The following is a 15,437-nucleotide window of genomic DNA, read 5'->3' on the forward strand; positions in this document are numbered from 1 at the left end:
CAGCCGGTGATTACTTTTGGCTGTCCTTTCACAGTATGTAGGCCCTTGACAGACTAAAGGGTACAAAATAGTACACTACTTAGATGTACGTATGTGGTATGCACTTACAGTCATGGCAGTAAATGTTGATACCCCTAAAATTTTTCAAGAAAATTAAGCATTTCTCACAGAAAAGGGTTGCACTAACACGTGTTTTGCTATACACATGTTTTTTTTCCCTTTGTGTGTATTGGAGCTAAACCAAAAAAAGGAGGAAAAAAAGTAAATAGGACATAATATCACACCCTTAATTTAATATTTGGTTGCACATCCTTTGGAAAAAATAACTGAAATCGGTCGCTTCCTATAACCATCAATAAGCTTCTTACACCTCTCAGCCAGAATGCTGGACCACTGTTCCTTTGCAAACTGCTCCAGGTCTCTCTTATTGGAAGGTGCCTTTTCCCAACAGCAATTTTAAGATCTCTCCACAGGTGTTCAATGGGATTTAGATGGGGACTCATTGCTGCCACTTCAGAACTCTCCAGCGCTTTGTTGCCATCTATTTCTGGGTACTTTTTGAAGTATGTTTTGGGTCATTGTCCTACTGGAAGACCCAAGATCTCGGACACAAACTCAGCTTTCTGACACTCGGCTGTACAGTGCGACCCAAAATCTGTTGGTAATCCTCAGATTTCATGATGTCTTGCACACATTCAAGGCACCCAGTGCCAGGGGCAGCAAAACAAACACCAAAATATCATTGAACCTCTACCATATTTCACTGTAGGCCTCTCTTCTTTGTAGACCTCATTCCGTTTTCGGTAAATAGTAGAATGATGTGCTTTACCAAAAAGCTCTATCTTGGTCTCATCTGTCCACAAGACTTTTTCCTAGAAGGATTTTGGCTTACTCATGTTAATTTTGGCAAAATTGCTTTTTTATGTCTCTGTGTCTTCAGTGGGGTCCTCCTGGGTTTCCTGCCATAGCATTTCATTTAAATGTCAACAAAGAGTTTGTGCTGACACTGATGCTCCCTGAGCCTGCAGGACAGCTTGAATATCTTTGGAACTTGTTTGGGGCTGCTTATCCACCGTCAGGACTATCCTGCGTTGACACCTTTCATCAATTTTTCTCTTTCGTCCACGCGCAGGGAGATTAGCTACAGTGCCATGGGTTGCAAACTTCTTGATGTTGCGCACTGTGGACAAAGGCAAATCTAGATCTCTGAAGATGGACTTGCAACCTTGAGATTGTTGATATTTTTCCACAATTTTGGTTCTCAAGTCGTCAGACAGTTCTCTTCTCCTCTTTCTGTTGTCCATGCTTAGTGTGGCACACACAGACACACAATGCAAAGACTAAGTGAACTCCTCTCCTTTTTATCTGCTTTCAAGTGTGATTTTTATATTGCCCAAACCTGTTACGTGCCCAGGGTGAGTTTAATGGAGCATCACATGTTTGAAACAATCTTATTTTTCCACAATGTTGAATGGTTGCCAAAAATGTTGTCCAGTCCATTTTTGGAGTTTGGTGTGACATTATGTCCAATTTGCTTTTTTTCCTCCCTTCTTTTGGTTTAGTTCCAATACACACAAAGGGAATAACATGTGTATAGCAAAACATGTTACTGCAATCCTTTTCTGTGAGAAATACCTAATTTTCTAGAAAAATTTCGGGGGTGCCAACATTTACTGCCATGACTGTATGAGGGCAGAAAAATGCGGTACTGTACGCTTAAAAAAAAAGCTGTATACTAAACACAAAATTGCACTCTGTCAAAGACTATTAGGAATGGACTGCTGGGTATTATACCGTCTACATACTAGTATAACCAGCAGATGATTTGTTGTGGAACAAAGACACAGAATTGCCTTCTCTGCTAAGTTTTATGAAGTTGATGCAGCTTATTGAAATGTATGAGGCAACACACAGCTATCTGCCCCTCTCTGTAATACTATGGCGAAGAAAGTGACTGGGAGGTTAATGGCTGCGGTAAACATCCTTTTTAGTGAAAAAAAAAAACACTGCTCTCTGTCCACCAGAACGCTGATGTGACTAGGATGTGAAACGCTGCTGGAATGAGCTTTTCTGTGTAACACACACACACACACAGCAATGTCCGTCCTATCTGTATGCCGTGTAATGAATGATATGACGAGCCACAAAAAAGCTGCTGAATATATAGGGCTGTGACATCACAGGGGGGACTAGCTGCTGATAGGCTGCATCCTGCATGTGATAAAGGGTCACCCCGCCAACTTCCCTTTCCGCCTTGCCTTCCCATCTTCCCAGTGTTCCTTCCCCATGTACTGACATATGCATCCGCCATTTTAGATGCCCTGGAGCCTAAACCGCAGTAAATGGAGTTTAATTAAGCGATTTGCGCAAAATTCGTAACAAATTCGGGTTCGTCAGCTTCGATTCGCTCATCTCTAATTTTATCCTTAGAATATTATAAAAAGTTTCATTTTACATAATGCAGAGCCTCAATACTTACTTGTGCACACTAACACCTTTACAAAAGAGACCGTTTTCTTCTGCCTACCTGCCTCAGCTACTATTCTGATCCTTCTACCCACCTGATGCCACACATCTGATGCCAAGTTCTCCTTTTTTCATCCACCTTCATCACCGGGTACTGTATTGCCACCCATCGCCCTACTCTGTCACCGGGTCACTTTCAGGAATCCTGATGCTGCTGATGCCACCTTCAGGCTGTCTCATTCTGCCTCCCTATGTTCTCCTCATGCTGATGCCAGCTTCAGGCTGTGTTAATCTGCCATCATATGTTCTTCTCATGATGATGCCTGGGCAAGGCTGTCTCATTCTGCCACCATATGTTTTCCTCATGCTGATGCCAGCTAAAGGCTGTGTCATTCTGCCACCATATGTTCTCCTCATGCTGATACCAGCTCTGAGCTTTCTCATACTGCCACCATATGTTCTACTCATGCTGATGTCAGCTCCAGGCTGTGTCATTCTTCCACCATATGTCCTCTTCATTCTGGTGCCAGCTCCAGGCTGTCTCATTCTGCCACCATATGTTCTCATGTTGATGACAGCTCCAGGCTGTCTCATTCTGCCACCATATATTCTCCTCATGCTTATGCCAGCTCGAGGCTGTGTCATTCAGCATCCATTTGTTCTCTTCTTGCTGAAGCCACCTCCAGGCTGTGTCATTCAGCCACTATATGGTCTCCTCATGCTGCCGCCAACTTCAGGCTGTGTCATTCAGCCACTATATGGTCTCCTCATGCTGCCGCCAACTTCAGGCTGTGCCATTCAGCCACTATATGGTCTACTCTTGCTGACGCCAACTCCAGGCTCTGTCATTCAGCCACTATATTGTCTCCTCATGCTTCCGCCAACTACAGGCTGTGTCATTCAGCCACTATATGGTCTCCTCATACTGATGCCTCCTCCAGGCTCTGTCATTGTGCCGCTCTACTACTCTAATAACGACGCCTCTTTTCTGCATGCCATGGAGAATAACAGTATTATTTCACTACCCCAGCACCCTCCCTATGTGTGCTACAGCAAGGCAAAGTGTTCTACACCCCTATTGAGCCTCTCTGTAGGCCAGAAATAGCCGTTTTTAATAGCGATTCACCACAAATTAATTCGGACCGAAACAAATTTTTCCGGAAATCTGTTTAATCAAATTTGTTAAAATTTAGCTCATCTCTAATGATATACTGTGCAGTACTTAATGTTACCTCTTTCCTCGTATTGTGCACTGCTGTGAAGTCTACAAACAAGTACTCTTTATAGATGTTGTCCAAAACAATAGTGTCAAATGTTCAACTCATAATACCTTCATACAGTTGCCAATATAGCAATGCTATACAGTGCCACAACCACCATACACTATCACAATAATGTAAGCTTTACAGTAACTAAATAAAAGCTTCATACAAAAAGTAAACTTTTAGTGCAAAACAGTGTATAAATAATACTTAGAACTAATGTTACAGAGGTTCCTAGAGATTACATTTTATTCCCTAAAAGAACAAATGTGCATGCTCTCCACCACTCCATTCATTCTTTATTGAAGTCATCGGAGACAGACAAACACTTCACTCAAGATTGCAGGGGTCCCAGCAGTCAGATATTTAAATGGGCACTGTCATGAAAAATTATTTTTGATATGTTGTAGTACTTAAGTACTACAACATATCTCTAATATACTTTTATTAAAAAAGGAGGGGTCGCCCTCCTAGTGGCCGAATGCAGTGCGGAGTGACGTCACTGCAAATTTCCGACTGATTCCGGCAGGGCATCAGTCGTAATTTTACGCAGGCGCAGGAACATCCAGGGCTGCGCATCGGCTCCCCGCACTCGCCGACGGACCTGCTGCAAGGTAAGGGGGGGGGGGGGGGGTGTAGTACTCACCGAGCAGCAGGAAGAGGCTCCCCCGCACCCGTCCCTTCCGCATCGGCTCCCGGCTCACTCCTTCACCCATGAAGCTCCTGTCCAGGGTGCCTCCAGTTGTTTTACCACTACAACTCCCAGCATGCCCTGACAGCCAATATATGTCAGGGCATTCTGGGAGTTGTAGTGATGAAACATCCCCCCCATCAGGCATCAGTGACGTGGTGCCTGCTGGGGAAGTCTGCCTGGTAGTGAACACACTACCTGGCAGACTAAATGCTATTTTTAAAATAGTAAAAAAATAAAATAAATAAAGGCAGGGAGGGTAGGGATAGAAGGGAAATAGGTAGGGACAGAAAAAAAAAAAAAAACATGATGGTGGGAGCTACCCTTTAACCACTATCGTGAAAATTGATTATAACATGTAATTGTGGGACGACCACTTTAAGTTTTTGGTGGTAATATGCCCCTTGACTGTCATGCAATCTGTGTCGTCCCTCTCAGCAAGGATATCTGATGAGGGGTACCCTGTGCCCCCCAAAGCCTAACCTTTTACATGATCATCACAGGCATCACTATTAAGGCTAGCATAATGCAGTATGTTATCTAAAACTGCTTATAGTGCATTGTGATATTTGCATTATTTTGTGCCAAATCAAACAAAGCATAGCTATCCAGCTTTTGTGTATTTGACAATCCTAACACTGCTTGTAACCAGATATTTTCCCATACTAGTAAAAGGTTTATTTAGAGAGAAGGTTGTTCATGTTTTTGAAAAAAATAACAATAAAGAACTAAAGGTTGATCTATATTGTCACATCTGGCAGATAAGAAGGTTGCCGTGGTAACAGGTTTTGGCATTTGCTTTTATGAGCTGACCATTGCCAATCCCCATTGATTTTATCCCTTAAGCCCCTTGACCTTTAGTGCAATCGTGTGTATATAGAGGTTAATCTGTCTGATACTATATGCTTGCTCACTGCACAAATTTCTTTATTGGCAATTTAAAGCCTGGTTTACAGATACCAGGATGACAGACCCTATCATAGTCACGCATCAATGTCTTTAGTTCAAAGGAAGCAGAACTGTATCAATACATAGAAATAATCTCCCAGTAAAATATCTGGACGTCTGATTGACAAGACAATCAATATGGCCGCTCGGGTTGTCCCATAATAATAGTAACTGTAATTACATCTGTGGTGATTGTATCGTCTCCCTGGCATCCAGGAATATAGTCATTACATAAAGGCAATTATCTTACACATTGATTAAACTATGAACTATACTGTTTAGCTCCTGAAGTGTAAAGAATGAGTCCTCATCTAGTGGGAACTCTCTAATGTAGGGGATTGGTGGATATTGTAAAGTGTGGTCTTCTCATGGTCTAGAGTAAGGATGGGTCCACACATAGGATGGCAGATACTAATGTGTGCCCACCTGTAAACATAGCACAAATGACCAATGTGGGCCAAGAATCTGTGTTCAACACATTTATTATGAAAATTTCAACCAGGGAACATGCTATTTGTGCACATGGTAAGTCGCAGGTGATAATTCTGGGACCAAAAGACATGCCAGTGAAACCATGCTCGCTTTGTTCAGCAAAAACAGAAAGCATGTTTAGTGAACAAAAAGGGCTTGGTTTCATCAGCTTTTTGTTTTGGCCCCAGATTTAACATCTGCGACTGTTGAAAAGTCACACAAAATTGTGCAAATCCCCCATTCCTGGCCACCCATACCAGAGACATACCTAGTGCCCTTTGTGCTCCTGGCCAGGTACTGTATTGGCGACCACCCACCATGTTACCTTCCAGGTAAGTAGATAGGTAGGCAAGTAGCTATGTAGCCAGGTAGCTAATACGTAGGTAGTTTAGTAGGTAGGTAGCTATGTAGGTAGGTAGGTAACCAGGTTGATAGGAAGGTGGGTAGCCAGGTATCTAGGTAGGTAGCAAAGTAAGTAGGTAGGTAGCTATGTAGGTAGGTAGCTAGGTAGGTAGTCAGGAAGGTAGGTAGCCATTATGGTAGCTAGGTAAACAGGAAGCTATCCAGGTAGGTGATCAGCACATACAGCTGGAAAAAGAAAGTGCATTATTGATACAATGGTCATTAGCACCAGCATCATCAGCATGGAGAACAGTATGAAACAGTAATGAGCAGTATTCCTGTGAATACAGCAGTGGGGGGAAATATAACACTTACTACAAGCAGCAGTATAACTCTGTGACTCTCTGTCTCTTCTCCCCTTCCTCCACTCTCTCCATTGATGTCTATAACTTAATCACTCAGTAAGGTGATAACTTGTCTTTATCTCTGCCTTTGTCTCCATCTAGCATCCTCCTCATCCTCATTTTCCTCTTTTCTCCCCAGACTTCTAAGGGCAGCAGCTGTAACCTGATCTCTCAGTCAGTAGATGACCTATCTTCGTGTCTGACGAGACAGATTTTACTAGTGAAGAGTACCAGATCACTGCAGAAGGTGAGAGAGGAGAAATGGAGTCTGATGAATGGAAAAAGAGGCATTTTTCTATTATAAGATTTTGAGCTTTTACACAGTTTATTGAAGCTTACACTTTAAAGTAGACCTTTAGCTAACCCCCAAAAATTAGACTGTATTGCCAATAGAATTCTTAGAGTGCCCTGCTCACACACCATTTTACACTTACTTGATATGCCCTTCTATTCCCAAGATATTTGGATTTATGGGTTGTCCAACAATTTAGGGAATCATTCAGGTGGCGTTAACCAAACTGAGAGCGACTCAGGTGATGGGTGGGATTATACAGTAAATGTTTTACATTGTCAGGCGTTTACGCCTAATACACACACCCTTACTATATAATCCTGAGCCCATCACCCTCTTGTCACTCCCATACCTAAAATTCAGTTCACATCCATCTGGCTGATTTCCTGAATTGTTGGACAACCTATATACCCGCATATCTAAGGAATGGAAGGGTATATGAAGAAACTGTAAAAACATGTATGATCAGAAGATTGATATTTAATGACAATTTCAGTTTTTTGGGAGTTGTATGGAAGTCCAAAAGACCTTTAATAAAAAATAGTGAGGCTATTTTCTCATTAACAAAATTCTATGTACCCTTTATACAGTATATTCAATTTAATATTTGTATTTAACCCCTTAAGGACCAGGCCATTTTATACCTTAAGGACCGGAGCGTTTTTTGCAATTCTGACCACTGTTACTTTAAACATTAATAACTCTGGAATGCTTTTAGTTATCATTCTGATTCCGAGATTGTTTTTTCGTGACATATTCTACTTTAACTTAGTGGTAAAACTTTATGGCAACTTGCATCCTTTCTTGGTGAAAAATCCCAAAATTTGATGAAAAAAATGAAAATTTTGCATTTTTCTAACTTTGAAGCTCTCTGCTTGTAAGGAAAATGGATATTCAAAATATATTTTTTTTGGGTTCACATATACAATATGTCTACTTTATGTTTGCATCATAAAATTTATGAGTTTTTACTTTTGGAAGACACCAGAGGGCTTCAAAGTTCAGCAGCAATTTTGAAATTTTTCACAAAATTTTCAAACTCACTATTTTTCAGGGACCAATTCAGTTTTGAAGTGGATTTGAAGGGTCTTCATATTAGAAATACCCCATTAAAGACCCCATTATAAAAACTACACCCCCCAAAGTATTCAAAATGACATTCAGTAAGTATATTAACTCTTTAGGTGTTTCACAGGAATAGCAGCAAAGTGAAGGAGAAAATTCAAAATCTTCATTTTTTACACTCGCATGTTCTTGTAGACCCAATTTTTGAATTTTTGCAAGGGGTAAAAAGGAGAAAATTTTTACTTGTATTTGAAACCCAATTTCTCTCGAGTAAGCACATACCTCATATGTCTATGTTAATTGTTCGGCGGGCGCAGTAGAGGGCTCAGAAGGGAAGGAGCGACAAATGGTTTTTGGGGGGCATGCCGCATTTAGGAAGCCCCTATGGTGCCAGGACAGCAAAAAAAAACACATGGCATACTATTTTGGAAACTAGACCCCTCGGGGAATGTAACAAGGGGTAAAGTGAGCCTTAATACCCTACAGGTGATTCACGACTTTTGCATATGTAAAAAAATATATATATATTTTTTACCTAAAATGCTTGGTTTCCCAAAAATTTTACATTTTTAAAAAGGGTAATAGCAGAAAATACCCCCCAAAATTTGAAGCCCAATTTCTCCCAATACAGAAAACACCTTGCATGGGTGTGAAAAGTGCTCTGCTGGCGCACTACAGGTCTCAGAAGAGAAGGAGTCACATTTGGCTTTTTGAAAGCGAATTTTGCTCTGGGGGCATGCCGCATTTAGGAAGCCCCTATGGTGCCAGAACAGCAAAAAAAAAAAAAACACATGGCATACCATTTTGGAAACTAGACCCCCCGGGGAACGTAACAAGGGGTAATTTGAACCTTAATACCCTACAGGTGTTTCACGACTTTTGCATGTGTAAAAAAAATATATATTTTTTTTACCTAAAATGCTTGTTTTCCCCAAAATTTTACATTGTTTAAAAGGGTAATAGCAGAAAATACCCCCCAAAATTTGTTAGGCAATTTCTCCCGAGTACGGCGATACCCCATATGTGGCCCTAAACTGTTGCCTTGAAATACGACAGGGCTCCAAAGTGAGAGCGCCATGCGCATTTGAGGCCTAAATTAGGGACTTGCATAGGGGTGGACATAGGGGTATTCTACGCCAGTGATTCCCAAACAGGGTGCCTCCAGCTGTTGTAAAACTCCCAGCATGCCTAGACAGTCAACGGTTATCTGGCAATACTGGGAGTAGTTGTTTTGCAACAGCTGGAGGCTCCGTTTTGGAAACAGTGGCGTACCAGACGTTTTTCATTTTTATTGGGGAGGGGGGCTGTGTAGGGGTCTGTGTATATGTAGTGTTTTTTACTTTTTATTTTATTGTGTGTTAGTGTAGTGTTTTTAGGGTACAGTCGCACGGGCAGGGGTTCACAGTAGTTTCTCGCTGGCAGTTTGAGCTGCGGCAGAAATTTTGCCGCACCTCAAACTTGCAGCCGGATACTTACTGTAATCCTCCGCCCATGTGAGTGTACCCTGTACATTCACATTGGGGGGGGGGGAACATCCAGCTGTTGCAAAACTACAACTCCCAGCATGTACGGTCTATCAGTGCATGCTGGGAGTTGTAGTTTTGCAACAGCTGGAGGCACACTGGTTGTGAAACACCGAGTTTGGAAACAAACTCAGTGTTTTGCAACCAGTGTGCCTTCAGCTGTTGCAAAAGCTACAACCCCCAGCATGTACGAACAGCGGAAGGGCATGCTGGGTGTTGTAGTTATGCAACAGCTGGAGGCATACTACTTTGGCTGGGGATGCTGGAGATTGTAGTTATGCAACAGCTGGAGACACACTGGTTTGCTACTTAACTCAGTGTGCCTTCAGCTGTTGCAAAACTACAACTCTCAGCAGTCACCGCCAGCCAACGGGCATGCTGGGAGTTGTAGTTATGCAACCACCAGATGCACCACTACAACTCCCAGCATGCACTTTAGCTGATTGTGCAAGCTGGGAGTTGTAGTTATACAACAGCTGAAGGTACACTTTTCCATAGAAAGAATGTGCCTCCAGCTGTTGCAAAACTACAAGTCCCAGCATGCCCATAAGGGAATGCTGGGAGTTGTGGTGGTCTGCCTCCTGCTGTTGCATAACTACAGCTCCCAGCATGCCCTTTTTGCATGCTGGGAGCTGTTGCTAAGCAACAGCAGGAGGCTGTCACTCACCTCCAACGATCCTCGCCGCACAGGTCAGTCCCTCGTCGTCGCCGCCGCCGCTGCTCCTGGGGCCCCGATCCCAACATTGACGCCGGGGATCGGGGTTCCCAGCACCCGGGGTGCACGTCCCGCACCCGCTCACGTCCTCCGGAAGAGGGGCGGAGCGGGTTGCGAGAGTGACACCCGCAGCAGGCGCCCTGATTGGTCGGCCGGTAATCCGGCCGACGAATCAGGGCGATCGTGAGGTGGCACCAGTGCCACCTCACCCCTGCTGGGTCTGGCTGTTCGGGGCCGTCTCTGACGGCCCCGATCAGCCAATAATTCCGGGTCACCGGGTCACTGGAGACCCGATTGACCTGGAATCCGCCGCAGATCGCTGGACTGAATTGTCCAGCGATCTGCGGCCATCGCCGACATGGGGGGTCATAATGACCCCCCTGGGCGATATGCCCCGATGCCTGCTGAACGATTTCAGCAGGCATCGGGCACCGGCTCCGCTCCAGATGGTTGCGGGGGGCCGGTAAAACACATGACGTTCTCATACGTCATGTGTCCTTAAGGACTCGGAAATGGAGACGTATGAGAACGTCATGTGTCCTTAAGGGGTTAAAGGGGTACTCTGCTACTAGACATCTAATTCCCTATCCAAAGCATAGGGGATAAGATGTCTGATCGTGGTGGTCCCGCCACTGGGGCTCCCCGCTATTTCCTGCAGCACCCGGCATTTTTAACAAACTCCAGGTTCCGGCAGCAGTGGTCGTAATGCCCCTCCCATTCACTTCGTCTCCCATAGACATGAATTCAGGGGTGTGGTGTGATGTCACGAAGGGCATGGCCGTGATGTCACAATCACAGCCGCCCGCTCCAATCGTTCTGAACTAAGCACAGGAGTGCAAGAGGAGTGCTAGTCCACCGTCACTTACTGGACCTTGTCCAGCCTCTGCTTCTGCTCAGACAAAGATGATGCTGCAGCCAAACAGGCTCATGTTTTGGATGGTATGGGGACCCCATGATTTCTATAAAAAGGAAATAACATTGTCGTATGAAGTATATTAGATAGGTTAATGATAGGTTCATTTATCTATCTATCATTCTACACTTCACAGGAGAGCAGCACAACCCTTGTACTTGTCTGGGTTAGGGGCCCTCCAGTATACAAAAACAAAAAAAACTAGCAGCACTCCGTTGGTTCAGATGAATTTGTGCATGGCTTTAAAGCCACGTACTAATTTATCCAACGGAGTGCTGCTATATTATTTTTAATCTTTCATTCTATCTATCTTTTTATCGATCTTTCATTAGTTGACCTATTATTTTATTGAATAACTTTAGTTTTGCACTTTTAAAATGGAGCATGTGATATTTCCTCTACAGATTTCAATTTTTATCAATATCACATCAGTGTCACTGAAATAGCTGGAAAACACACGATTCCCGGGACAGTTGTGAGCATAAGGAATATCTCAACTACTACAACACAGAGTTAATTGAGCGGAAAGATGATTTTAAAGATAAATAATTGAATGGCGCAGCCTACACACTTCCTATTAAATGAGGTAGGGGAGCATGGAAATTAAACAAATTATTGATTCACAACAAGCAATTATGCTATTTGCACCAGGGGAATGGGTTCTATCGCAGGATATTAGAAGCGTTGTATAGTTTTACACAAACATAGTGACTACGTAGAGACAACTGTAAAAGAAATCCTTTGTTACAGATCCCTCTATTTCTAAGCATTGGGGAAACAGACATCATATGAGGATGTCTAAACATTTCTAAATGATGTCCTTTTTGGTTCCAGAAAACTGTATAGAAATAATCTGGGAAATATGGTCAACTATATACACACTCTATGCTGCACGACCGGTTAGATAGACCTGGAAGAAAGGTCCTTTTGCTATTTTTCCAATTGTATTTGCAAGGTGATGGGCAGACAGAAATAACCTGTCTCTTATCTCCTGTAGGCTGCTATAGTAAGAATGTATGGAAATGTCTTGCAAAATGTGATTTATTTATAAAGTATATTTATATACCATCTTACAAATCCCCCACACAGCCATAGAGAAACACTCTGATTAAACCTCCACTATAAGGGGTTTGAGAGAATACCCCAATTTGAAGGTTTGAAGTTCTTTATCGAAAAATCAAAGGAACAATCCTTATATTACTTAATTATCCAGTACGGAATTTAAGACCTATTTTAGGTGTACTATAATTCATTCTGGTGGTGTGGATCAGGCACCCTTTCTTACAGGGCCACCAGATGTGGAGCTCTTAAATTCATGACATTCCTGATCATAATTCTCTATGGCTCCCTATTCATGCAGCAATACTAAAAAAAAGCAGCAAGTAGGGGAGTGCAGCACTTGAACACCCACTGGTCAAAACTTTTGACATGTCTCTGCAATAGTAATAGACATTTTAAATGGCCACTGTCAGATCCAAAAACTTTTTATATGTTGTTACTGATGAAAAATAAAGATGTTTTGTAATATGGTTGTTTAAAAATATTGAATGTTTAATAAAGAAAATGGCCCCTGAAAATCCCACCACTAGGGGTCCCTATACCTACTGGGACACTAACCAGTCCTGCAGCAGCATCAGCTTGTCCAAGAGTCATAGACAAGTGATGAATTATGGACAAGGCTGCATGAGCAGACATACCAATCATCTCCCACCACCACAAGGGAGAGACACCCCCCCCTTCCCATGAGAGGATATCTAACACTGCGAGCTAATAAAACAAGGTAATTTTATAATAAATATTGGTGATAAAGGCCTCAGACACACAACCCAACCTATTTACTATAGAATTCACAGAAAATCCTTTGAATAAATGGCTGGTAATTTCCACTTAGAAAACGCTGGTCAAAATATTTTCCCAACTTGTAAATCTGTGATCCCCATAGTAAATAGGGTGGAATTCTACAAGTCTTAAACAACATTTCACAGTAGTAAAAACCCAAAACTCTTAGTAAATGAGGCCCATTATGTTTTTTTTTTTGTTTGTTTTTTTTTTTTTTGGGGGGGGGGGGTGATGGGGGGGGATCTGACAGGTATACTTCAAGTAATGTGCCAATGAAAATAGTGTACTGGAATGTAAGAATTAAAGTAGATACAGACCAAACTAGTGGTGCTTGAAAAGGTGCTTGAAATGGTAGGCCGACTTGTCCCTGTCTTGGCTATATGCAATTTTTGGTCCCCTGATAGCATTGAGTGCTGTATTTGAGGGCCCTGTGATATGTCTGGTTTACCGGTACTGCTCTTGTACACCAGGTGGACTATCCAATCAATAAATTCAAAATCAATAAAGACAAAATAATTCAGACAGAAATGTTGGATTGCTGGAAAACTTGGCATACAATAATGTCTCGGGAAGTCCTGTAAAGGATAACACATGGTCTGATTAGACACTGAGGGGAAGATTTATCAAAACCTGTGCAGAGAAGAGGTGGTGCAGTTGCCCATAGCAACCTATCAGCTTTCTACCTTCATTTTTAACGAGGCCTGTGAAAAATGAAAGAAGCAAACTAATTGATTGTTATGGGCAACTGCACCACTGTTCCTCTACACAGATTTTGATAAATCTCCCCCTGAGTGTGAAGGACTAAAAGTGCTTCCTCTTCTGCCCTATAAATAGTATCTCAGAGGCTACTTATGGGTAATATACCTCTTGGGGAGACATTATTGACCACTAGACATGCTGTTATTATGCCCTTTAAGACATTTTGCCCAGTTGTCAGTAATTTGAGAGGGGGCACATCATTGACTGAGGGAAGCATGATGGCCATTTTGGCAAATTGTGCACTATCTAGGCTTTTCTGACAAAACTCATAGGAGGTGTTCAGAGCAGTGGTTACGCGGCTGGCCAAAACAGACCAGAAGAGAGGATTGTCTGATCCTCTGACAAGCATGAAGAGCTCCCAGGGACTGGTTTGAGTGGCACTGGGGCTGCTCTACCAGTGGGTCGTTCCCCCTGTGGGTACTGGTGTTGCGGTGGTGGTGGTCGCCGCTCAGTGCTGCACCATTTTATGCTAGGGATGCTAGGGACCCAATACTTACAGGTGGCCGTGACGTGGCTAGTGGGCTTGCATGTCATGATCATAACGTACACTAATGACCTGTTAGTTTAATAAATGTTGCTGAGAAGCATTAGATCAAGGTGCATGTTGTGAATGTGTGACCATGTCTGTTTTCTCTGTTTGAATTCACATCGTGTTTTCTATTCCCCTCTTTTTTTTTTTTCCTTGGTCAGCACTCTGCCCCTCCCCGTCAGCCCAGGCCTATATAAATTGACAGAAAGCTGCATAGGGCCTTATTCTTTCTGGTAGTTTCCTTGTCTTTGGCTGGGAGCACATGGTAAGTGAGCTTTTACACCTGTTCCAATGGTGCAGTGCTGTGCATGGCACGGGGGCTGCTCTGCCAGTGCGTTGTTCCCCCTGTGGGCACTGGTTTGTGGCGGTGGTGGTTGCCACTCAGTGCTGAGCCTATTTATGCTAGGGATGTTAGGGACCCATTATTTAGAGGTAGCCGTTACGTGGCTAGTGGGCTTGAACTTCATGATCATTAAGTACACTAATGACCTGTTAGTTTAATAAATGTTGCTGATAAACATTAGATCAAGGTGCATGTTGTGGATGTGCGACCATGTATGTTTTCTCTATTTGAATTCACGCTCCCACAGTTTTGCTGTCAACCATCAAAACACAGGTGGCTCCTTTGTTAAATATCCCTGTCTGTGCCTGGACCATTTTCAAGGAAATGTGGTTTCACAGTGCCCATTATGTGTCTTCCCGTTGACAGCCAGCCACCATCCTTTTAGTTTGCAGTAGTGTTGTAAATGAAAAACCTTGACTGCTATTGACTAGTGTTGCTCGCGAATATTCGCGAATATTCGCGAATATAGCACTATATATTCGTAATAACGAATATTCATTTTTTTTTTTTTTTTTTTTTAACTTAAATTTTTTTTTCACAGTACACATCACAGTGATCATCCCTTTCTGCTTCCAGCTTGTGTGGTGTAAAGAAGGCTCTAATACTACTGTGTGAGACCGGTGTGTGAATTTTCGCATATACGAAAATTAACATATGCTAATTTTCGCATATGCAAATGTTCGTTTATGTTAATTAAGGTGTATGCTAATTTTCGCATATGCAAATTTTCTCTTGCGCTAATTTTTGCATATGCGAAAATAAATCGAGAATATTACGACTATGCGAATATTCGCGAATATATGACGAATATTCGTCCATATATTCGCGAATATTCGCGAATTCGAATATGGCCTGTGCCACTCAACACTACTATT

Source organism: Hyla sarda, chromosome 4 (assembly GCF_029499605.1).
Source record: "Hyla sarda isolate aHylSar1 chromosome 4, aHylSar1.hap1, whole genome shotgun sequence".
Lineage (NCBI taxonomy): Eukaryota > Metazoa > Chordata > Amphibia > Anura > Hylidae > Hyla > Hyla sarda.